The sequence below is a fragment of the Danio rerio genome, chromosome 23 (genome assembly GCF_052040795.2).
Source record: "Danio rerio strain M-AB ecotype USA chromosome 23, GRCz13ab, whole genome shotgun sequence".
Lineage (NCBI taxonomy): Eukaryota > Metazoa > Chordata > Actinopteri > Cypriniformes > Danionidae > Danio > Danio rerio.
In genome coordinates this window covers 1,405,001-1,415,000 of record NC_141043.1, presented here as the reverse complement: position 1 = coordinate 1,415,000, position 10,000 = coordinate 1,405,001, and the positions used below count along the sequence as shown (strand labels likewise).

Below are 10,000 nucleotides of genomic sequence, written 5' to 3'. Positions count from 1 at the left end.
AGACGTGTACAACATTTGATAAATAAAAAATGTCACTTGTTGATTTCTAAATTGTCAACTCATTCCTTAAACAAGTTCATTCATTTTCTTGTCGTCTTAGTCCCTTAATTAATCCAGGGTCGCCACAGCGGAATGAACCGCCAACTTATCCAGCAAGTTTTCACACAGCGGATGCCCTTCCAACCCATCTCTGGGAAACATCCACACACACATTCACACACACACACTCATACACTACGGACAATTTAGCCTACCCAATTCACCTGTACCACATGTCTTTGGACTGTGGGGGGAAACCGGAGCACCTGAAGGAAACCCACGCGAAGGCAGGGAGAACATGCAAACTCCACACAGAAATGCCAACTGAGCCGAGGTTCAAACCAGCGACCTTCTTGCTGTGAGGCGACAGCACTACTTACTGCGCCACTGCCTCGCCCTCTTAAACAAGTCATATAGGGAAATCAGCAATTGTATATCACTTTAAATCACAAGTCGAGTGAATCATTACACCACTAACTACCAGCTAACTCACCTTTACAGCTCACAGGGAGTAACACTTTTAAACTCATGACAATTCAGACAGAAAACAACTTGTTTTAATCCAGAATTAGGTTTTCAAAGACTGCACATATTGTACCGACTATTTGACATGAACACTTTAACAAAAATGCTGTCAGACTTTCACTGAATGCGAGATGTTTTCTGCATGTTTTCTTCAAAACCAGCCTCAAAATTGATCGCCACAAGATGCTGAACCTGAAACATTCTGAGTTTTGAAGCCGATGTTCATTTCTGACATCATTCTGCTGTGAAGAAAGCAGCGCTGATGTCACCGTTGCTATGACGCTAGCTGGTTGCTGTAGTGATAAATGGCACCTGAGCGTCAACCTGTCAAGGGCAACTGATGGACAATAGAGTCTGACACATTCTCCCAAAACAAGTCTGTCGCTTGAGTGCTTGTTTGGGAGTCTTTAAGAGGTCTTCAGGATGCGTCGCTTGATGGTTTTGAATGGTCTCTCGCACATCCTCCACAGAGGTTATTCATTATGTGTCATTTAGGGCTGCGTGTGCTTTTGTGAAGTGTTTTGATGATAGCTGGACATCCTTTTTGGCTTTAAAAGTGGAAAGAGTCATCATCTGTTGCTTTGCTGAAGATGTGTGTTAAAGCAGCGTTTCAGCTCTAACCTTAAGGTTTAGTTGACTCAAAAGTCATGCATGTCCAGATTTGTAAGGTACTGATTCATTCTCAAAACAAGCCTACAAATGGTTTTGGTAACACCTTAGTTTAGGTCACTATTCACGGTATTAACAAACCAATAACTAGCACTACCAGCTTAGCAGAGAGGATTTGTTTCCAACACATTTTAAACATAATAATTTCAATAGCTAATTTCTAATAACTCATTTCTTTTTATCATTGTCATGATGACAGCACATAACATTTGCCTAAATATATTTTAAGATACTAGATTAAAGCGGAGAGAAGAGCCATCTGACTAATCAGAGCAGAGCAGAGACATCTGACCAACCAGAGCAAAACCAAGTAGAGTCATCTGACCAATCAGAGCAGAGCAGAGTCATCTGACCAATCAGAGCAGAGAAGAGCCATCTGACCAATCAGAGCAAAGTCATCTGACCAATCAGAGCAAAGCCAAGTAGAGTCATCTGACCAATAAGACCAGAGAATAGTCATCTGTCCAATCAGAGCAAAACCAAGTAGATTCATCTGTCCAATCAGTACAGAGAAGAGCCATCTGACCAATCAGAGCAGAGAAAAGTCATCTGTCCAATCAGAGCAAAACCAAGTAGAGTCATCTGACCAATCAGACCAAAGAATAGTCATCTGACTAACTGAACACATTCCCATCAGAGCAGAAGAGAGTTAAACCATCTGACAAATCAGAACAGTGCAGAGAAGAATCATCTGACCAATCAGAGCAGAGTAGAATCAGCTGACTAAGTAGAGAAGAGTCATCTGACCAATCAGAGCACAGAAGAGTTAGCTGACCAATAAGAGTAGAGGAGAGTTGTCTGATCAGTCAGAGCAGAGAAAGTCAATTGACCAATGAGATCAAAACTAAGTACTGCAATCTGACCAATCAGAGCAGAGAAGAGTCATCTGACCAATCACAGCAGAGAAGACTCATCTAACCAATTAGAGCAGAGAAAGTCATTTGACCAATCAGAACAGAATAGTCATCTGACCAATCAGACCAGAGAATGGTCATCTGACTAATCAGAGCAAAACCAAGTGAATTCATCGGAGCAATCAGAGCAGCGAAGAGTCGACTGACCAATCAGAGCAGAGGAAAACCATCTGACCAACCAGTGAAAAAACAACTAGAGTCATCTGACCAATCAATGCAGAGTCATCAGACCAATCAGAGCAAAACCAAGTAGTCATCTGACCAATCAGTCCAGAGAAGAGTCAGCTGACCAATCAGAGCAAAACCAAGTAGTCATCTGACCAATCAGTGCAGAGAAGAGTCAGCTGACCAATCAGAGCAAAACCAAGTAGAGTCATCTGACCAATCAATGCAGAGAAGAGTCATTTGACCAATCAGACCAGAGAATGGTCATCTGACCAATCAGAGCAAAACCAAGAAGAGTCATCAGACCAATCAATGCAGAGAAGAGTCAGCTGACCAATCAGAGCAAAACCAAGTAGAGTCATCTGACCAATCAATGCGAAGAAGAGTCAGCTGACCAATCAGAGCAAAACCAAGTAGAGTCATCTGACCAATCAATGCGAAGAAGAGTCAGCTGACCAATCAGAGCAAAACCAAGTAGAGTCATCTGACCAATCAATGCAAAGAAGAGTCAGCTGACCAATCAGAGCAAAACCAAGTAGTCATCTGACCAATCAATGCAAAGAAGAGTCAGCTGACCAATCAGAGCAAAACCAAGTAGAGTCATCTGACCAATCAATGCAGAGAAGAGTCAGCTGACCAATCAAAGCAAAACCAAGTAGTCATCTGACCAATCAATGCAAAGAAGAGTCAGCTGACCAATCAGAGCAAAACCAAGTAGAGTCATCTGACCAATCAATGCAGAGAAGAGTCAGCTGACCAATCAAAGCAAAACCAAGTGGAATCATCTGACCAATTAGAGGAATTTAAAGGTGTAACTGGGCTAATTAAGGCTTACTAAACAACAGGCTCATAATTAGTAAAGTCATTAAACAAAAACAAGTTTCAATAAAACAAAAGTTCCCGACAGCCTTGCAGGCAGTATCCCAACATATAAGGCCAACCATTTTATTAAATTTTTTTTAATGCCCCTCTTTAAGATATGAATATGGTTTATACTATTATTGTGATACTTTTCTGATATATTGTACAGCCCTACCAAATACAGAAGCACTTACAAAGCCACTGAAATAGCACTAAAATATAGCCAAATGTAAAATATGGTGTAAAATTAAATCAACACAAGCAGCAAACTGATTCAAGATGAAGACTAACAAAGCTGACAGAAGAGGACCTGTACATCGCTCTTTCAGCAGTTCAGACACATAAAAACACTCTCTCTGTCCTCTCGTCAGGTGAAAAACGCAAACACTTAAGCGTCTTTCTTCTCTTTATTGGCTGCATTAAAGGATGATCGGATTGAATCACTGTTCAGCTCTTATTAGACACACTGAGGTCATTCTTTCTCGTCTCAGGTCAAAGAAAAGTCTGAGGCCTTTAATCCGTCTCTTATTTAACAGTACAAGGATTCAAGACCCGAATGATCAGAATAAATCACACAGACGGGGCCATTATTGAACAGATTGGAGAAATCAGTGCAAAGACAGTTTCCAACTTTTCTTTTTAAGGTCATTATTTCTTTTCTTGGGTGCAAAAAATAGTGTTACGGAGACATGACTAATGCAGCGTGAGAGCAGTTATATAAGAGTTCTGGGAAATAACTGAGAGTGTGTATAAATTTCATTCCGTTCTTCACGTTAAAGTGCTCCTATTATACGCTTTTTCAGATATTACCTTTGACGCAGTGTGTAATGTAACTGATTGCTAATGTAAAAGGTCTGCGCAGTTTCAAAGATGAAGCGATTCTGAACAGGCCAGCAGTAATACAGTCTTAATTCCTGCACAACACTATGCTGGGTTGTAGTTGATTTGCATAATGGCTGCATGTGGACGACACGTTTACTAATGGTGTGGAAGAGCTGAAATTCGAGTCATGAGAGTTTGTTTTTTTTCAAGCAATTGGTCACAAAAGACCAATTTGACCAATCAGAGCAGAGTAGAACAATTTGACCTATCAGAGCGGAGAAGAACCATGTGAGAAATTGGAGCAGTGGCATTGTCCAATCAGAGCAGAGTTTTTTTTTAAAAGCTTCTGAAATAAGAAGACTCATCTGACCAATCGGAGAAAAACCATGTAGATTCATCTGACCAATCAGAACTAGAACAGAGTAGTGCCAACTGACCAATCAGAGTAAAGCAGACTCATCTGACCAATCTGAGTAAAACCAAATAGAGTTTTCTGACCAATCAGAACATATTCCAATCGGATAAGAACAGAGTAGAATCATCTGCCAAATCAGAATAGAGACATCTAGACATCAGACCAATCACAGCAAAGCTATAGAGATTCATCTAGAAAATTGGAACACATTCCAACTGGACCAGAATAGAGTAGTGCCAATTGACCAATCAGAGCGCAGCAGACTCATCTGGCCAATCCGACTAAAACCAGAGTCATCTGACCTGAAACAGAGTAAAGCAGAGTAAAACAGAGTAAAGTCAACCGACCAATCAGAACAGATTCCCATCTGAGCAGAAGAGAGCAGTATCCTCTGACAAATCAGAACAGAGCAGACAAGAGTCATCTGACCAATCAGAGCAGAAACAGTCAGCTGACTAAGCAGAGAAGAGTCGTCTAACCAATCGGAGCACAGAAGAGTAAGCTGACCAATCAGAGTAGAAGAGAGTTGTCTCACCAGTCAGAGCAGAAAAGGTCATCTGACCTATCAGAGCAGAGAGAGTCATTTGACCAATTACAAAATCATCAGAGCAAAGCCAAGTAGAGTCATCTGACCAATAAGTGCAGAGAAGAGTCGTCTGACCAATTAGAGCAAAACCAAGTGCAGCCATCCAATCCGAGCAGAACCAAGTAGAGTCATCTGACCAATCGCAGCATTTTGTTTGTTTTTCATTTTGTGAAGGATCGAAATAGTCTCTGACTTTGACCAAAGCATTTGTCCCTATACTGGTCAACAACAGAACAGGATATCCCTGCATCTCTAAACCCACACTTTCTCACTCAGGACACACAGGAGGACTTTCCTGAACATTGATTGATAGATTTAATTAAGGCAGCAGTAAACGAGGCTCTTCTATTGGACAATTAGATGTATGATTAATAAACACTATTAGTGGGACAAAACCGTCCTCAAGTGCTCATTATATAATGAATGAGGAGATGTAGAGACACACTTACTCTACAAAGAAATGAAAACTAGCTAAGACTGTGTGTGTACGTGAATATGAGCTTAATATAGAACCTTTAGTTGGGAAACCAATATGATTTTGTCATTATGTTTTAACTTTAAAACATACATTCTGAAGCAGCTGAAGAGGCTTGATAGAGTTAGCTGGAAGCTCGGCTAGTAGAGAGTTGCAGTAATCCAGTTTGGAGAGAACAAGAGCTTGAACAAGGAGTTGAGCTGCATGTTCAGATGGGAAGGGTCGGACCTTTCTAATGTTATAGAGTGCGAATCTGCAAGATCGAGCAGTTCTAGAAATGTGGTCAGAGAAGTTTAGTTGGTCATCAATCATTGATTCAAGGCTTTTCACCATTTTGGATGCAGTAATGGTTGCCCCATCCATCTGGATTGAAAAGTTATGATGTAGAGTCGGGTTGACAGAAACTTCAAGCATTTCCATTTTCGCCAGGTTAAGCTGAAGATGATGATCTTTCATCCAATGTGAAATGTCTGACAGGCAGGCTGAGATGCGAGCTGGAACCGAGGGAACATCAGGGTGAAAAGAGAGGTATAGCTGGGTATCATCAGCATAGCAGTGGTAGGAAAATCCATGTTTCTGGATGACTGATCCTAAAGATGTAGATGGAGAAGAGAAGTGGCCCAAGAACAGAGCCCTGAGGTACCCCGGTGTTGCTGTAGGTTGGACACCTCTCCCCAATATGCATCTTTAAAAAGTCTGAAGTACTTTAAGTGTCGCAGATCTGTAAATAAACTCTTGTTAGTATTTTAGCATTGCTAATTAGCACTGCTAACATGCTGTTCCTTTTTTTTCTAGGAATTCAGCCCCCAAAGGCCAGTCATTGAACTGCAGTTGCAGTTACTTCCGTATTAGCTTCTTGAGGGAGAGCGGGACGTTGACGTTTGGTATAAACACTGTTTAACTGAAAACGAAAAGTTGTACAAAGAAGTACTTTAATAATCAGCTTTTCAAAGTAGAAACACAGATGCTCCTGTTTCATCTGACGACCTCATTCCACTCGATTAATCTAGAAATAAAGGTCACTCTAGTTTCTCTCTAACTCTCTTTATCAGTGTAAGTCTGCCGTGTGTATCAGAGTGTGTGTGTGTTCGGCTCCTACAAGACTCTCAGACCGCACGCAAAATTATTCATTTTTCCTTCCATCTAGAGTTGTGGGCCGTGCTCTATCCTGGTCGCCCGCTTGGCACGGCACACTAATCAGCCGTGACGTGTTGAAAAGGCCTGGTGTTTTGTATCCGCATGGCTAAAGCTCTCACCAGGGCAAGACAATCTATTATAAGAGCCCGGGAAGAAGATGAGGTGCAGGCGGGAGAGAGGGAGAAAGTCAAAATGGGGGGCAATCTTTCTGCTGGCTCCAGAGAATCATTAGTCAAACTGTCTGAGGAGGAGAGAGAGGGAGAGAGAGAGAGAGAGAGAGAGTCACACCTTTAAGGCTATGACTTAAGGAAGTGACATCATTTGACGGAGCAGAAGCTAACAGTGATCAAGGATGCGTTCTGTCATTGAATTGTATGATTTTATACTTGCTTTGTGGTTTTTATTTGAGGATGACAAGCTTTCAAGAGTCAGGTCAGGCCCTGTCACAATTTTTATAAGTGAAAATGTACAATATTTACATTTAATATTTTATTCAGCAATTTATTTTGCAATATGGGCCTTTAATTAACGTATTTAAGACGTATTTTATGCTTTAATATTTCATTTTATATTCCATTATTACCTCTTTCAGAATCAAGAATCAAACATTTGCCCTGAAGTTCTAAATAAAGTGAGAAAAACAATCCCATATTAACGAGCACATTCTGTAGCAGAACCCCAGGCTGAACTATCCACTGTTTTAACAAACACAGAGGTCGTGTGGTGCTATAACTGCAGTCCAGATCCATAATGCAGTGCATGTAGAAATGGAGAAAAAATACAAAAGTCGTTTAGTAAGGCCTTTTGGCCACTTAAACGCACCGTATGATTGCACTTCATGGCATCTTGCATGTTAAAAATATTTAAAAATAGATAACCAGATGTGAAGTCACCTTTTGGTGTTGTTATGGTCAAATTATTGGCTGCTGCCATGATGATTACACCAGCTCTGACAATAATACGCTGTGGAAATGTAGCGCTAGTTTAAAGAACTAGAAATATGCCGCAAAGTGGATCTCATGATGTATTAATATGTGATTGAGCATTTGTGAATGGTCATGTGATACAAGACACTTCGTAGGATAAGAAATGCAGACATTCTCAACAAACTCATCGTCATCCAAAAGCACAGATGTGGAGTTTTCTTTTATTTGTCTTTGACAGACGTCCCCATGAGAAACTGCTGTCAGGATAGATACGATACGTTTCTTTGAATTTGTGTATGTAAATATTTGATATTATTTGAGATCTTGGGTCAGAGAAATGCAGATTAAAGCATTAGGGATTAAAGTGTCAATGCTCTGATTGTTCAGCTCAGGCCTGCTATTAGCCTGATTACTGTCATTATCACACAGACAGTTAATGACACATTTGGCGCATTCGTTATTGTGGCGGCACGTTTAATCACAATATAACAGTCCAATATGATGATTATCAGAGTACTTTCACTGCAAGGTGATTGTGAAGGTAATATAACGGAAAAGATGAAATCAGAGAGACAAAAGTGAGAAAAAAAGGAAAACAATGGAAAGACAAAACAATGACGTGTGATTAAAAGAATCGCAAAAAACACGCGCACTTCAGCATCGCAGAATAACAATGACAAATGAGAACGGAAAGATATCAGACAGGATGAGATCAGACAAACAGAGATACAATAAGACAAGAGAGAAGAGCAGAGGAGAGGGAAACAGACCTGAGATGGGATGAAAAATAAGATTAACTGAGACAAGAGACTAAGATGAAGACGAGGTAAGGTGAGATGAGACGACAGTGAGAAGACAAGGAGACTTAAGAATGGACAACAATAAAGAGATGAGACAAAATTGAGACAAGAGCGGCGTCCCAGATGACACACCATCAGGGTGGAGCAAGCTGAGCTGCCGCTCTAGGCAAAAAACGGTCACGCCGCCCCCAACCCCAACCCTCTGTATTCTGCCGACCTAGACGTGGATATAGCTGAGGGTGCGGGTGGTGAGGGTAGTGTTGGGGATGCCGCCCTCTCTATTCTGCCACATTAGACATGGATATAACTGAAGCCGTGGGTGGTAAGGGTAGTGTCAGGGACGCGGATATAACTGTGGGCACGGGTGGTGAGGGTATTGTCTTGGACGCGGATATAACTGAGGACGCAGGTGGTGAGGGTAGAGTTGGCGACGCCGCCCTCTCTATTCTACCGCACTAGACGCAGACATAACTGAGGGCGCAGGTGCTGAGGGTAGTGTCGGGGATGCGGACATAACTGAGGGCGCGGGTGGTGAGGGTAGTGTCGGGACGCCGCGCTCTCTATTTTACCGCACTAGACACGGACATAACTGAGGGTACGGATGGTGAGGGTAGTATCGGGGATGCAGACATAACTGAGGGCCAGGTGGTGAGGGTATTGTCGGGGACGCTGCCCTCTCTATTCTACCGCACTAGTCGTGGACATAACTGAGGGTGCGGATGGTGAGGGTAGTGTTGGGGATGCGGACATAACTGAGGGCGCGGGTGGTGAGGGTAGTGTCGGGATGCCGCACTCTCTATTCTACCGCACTAGACACGGACATAACTGAGGGTGCGGATGGTGAGGGTAGTGTCGGGGATGCGGACATAACTGAGGGCGCGGGTGGTGAGGGTAGTGTTGGGGACGCCGCCCTCTCTATTCTACCGCACTAGACGCAAACATAACTGAGGGTGCGGATGGTGAGGGTAGTGTCGGGACGCCGCCCTCTCTATTCTACCGCACTAGACGCGGACATAACTGAGGGTGCGGATGGTGAGGGTAGTGTCGGGGACGCGGACATAACTGAGGGCGCGGGTGGTGAGGGTAGTGTCGGGGACGCCGCCCTCTCTATTCTGCCCCCCTAGGCAGCCGCCCAGGTCGCCTCTATGGACGTGCCAGCCCTGCACTTGGAGCACCAAATGGAGCACTAACATTTTTAATGACGTTCGATTGTTGCCACATCAGTGAAATACTCCTGCAATGAGTATAACCGCATTCAACATCATGAACCGCCAACTATTCCAGCATATTACACAATGGATGCCCTTCCAGCTGCAACCCAGTGCACACTCATTCACACACACACACTCAAACACTACGGCCAATTTAGCTCATCAATCCCCCTATAGCGCATGCATTTGAACTGTGAGGGAGGAAACCCACACCAACATGGGGAAAACATGCAAACTCCACACAGAAATGCCAACTGGCCCAGCCGGGACTCAAACCAGCAACTTTCTTGTTGTGAGGGGACAGTGCTAACCACTGAGCCACCATGCCGCCTTCCTCTTTCACTCATCAGATGGAAACACAACATTATTGGCTAAAGTTTTATGCAAGGTTTCATTTTGTGCTTAAATCTTTGCTAAGAGAAGAGTTGCATGAATAATAGAGGTCATAGGTAGTG

At 42.8% G+C, this 10,000-nt stretch overlaps 1 protein-coding gene across 21 annotated transcripts in view; it reads right to left on the bottom strand.

Moving 5' to 3' along the window:
• Positions 1–10,000, bottom strand: part of utrn (utrophin) — a 315,686-nt gene that overhangs the window by 120,627 nt on the left and 185,059 nt on the right. The gene's annotated exons all lie outside the window — the stretch shown is intronic.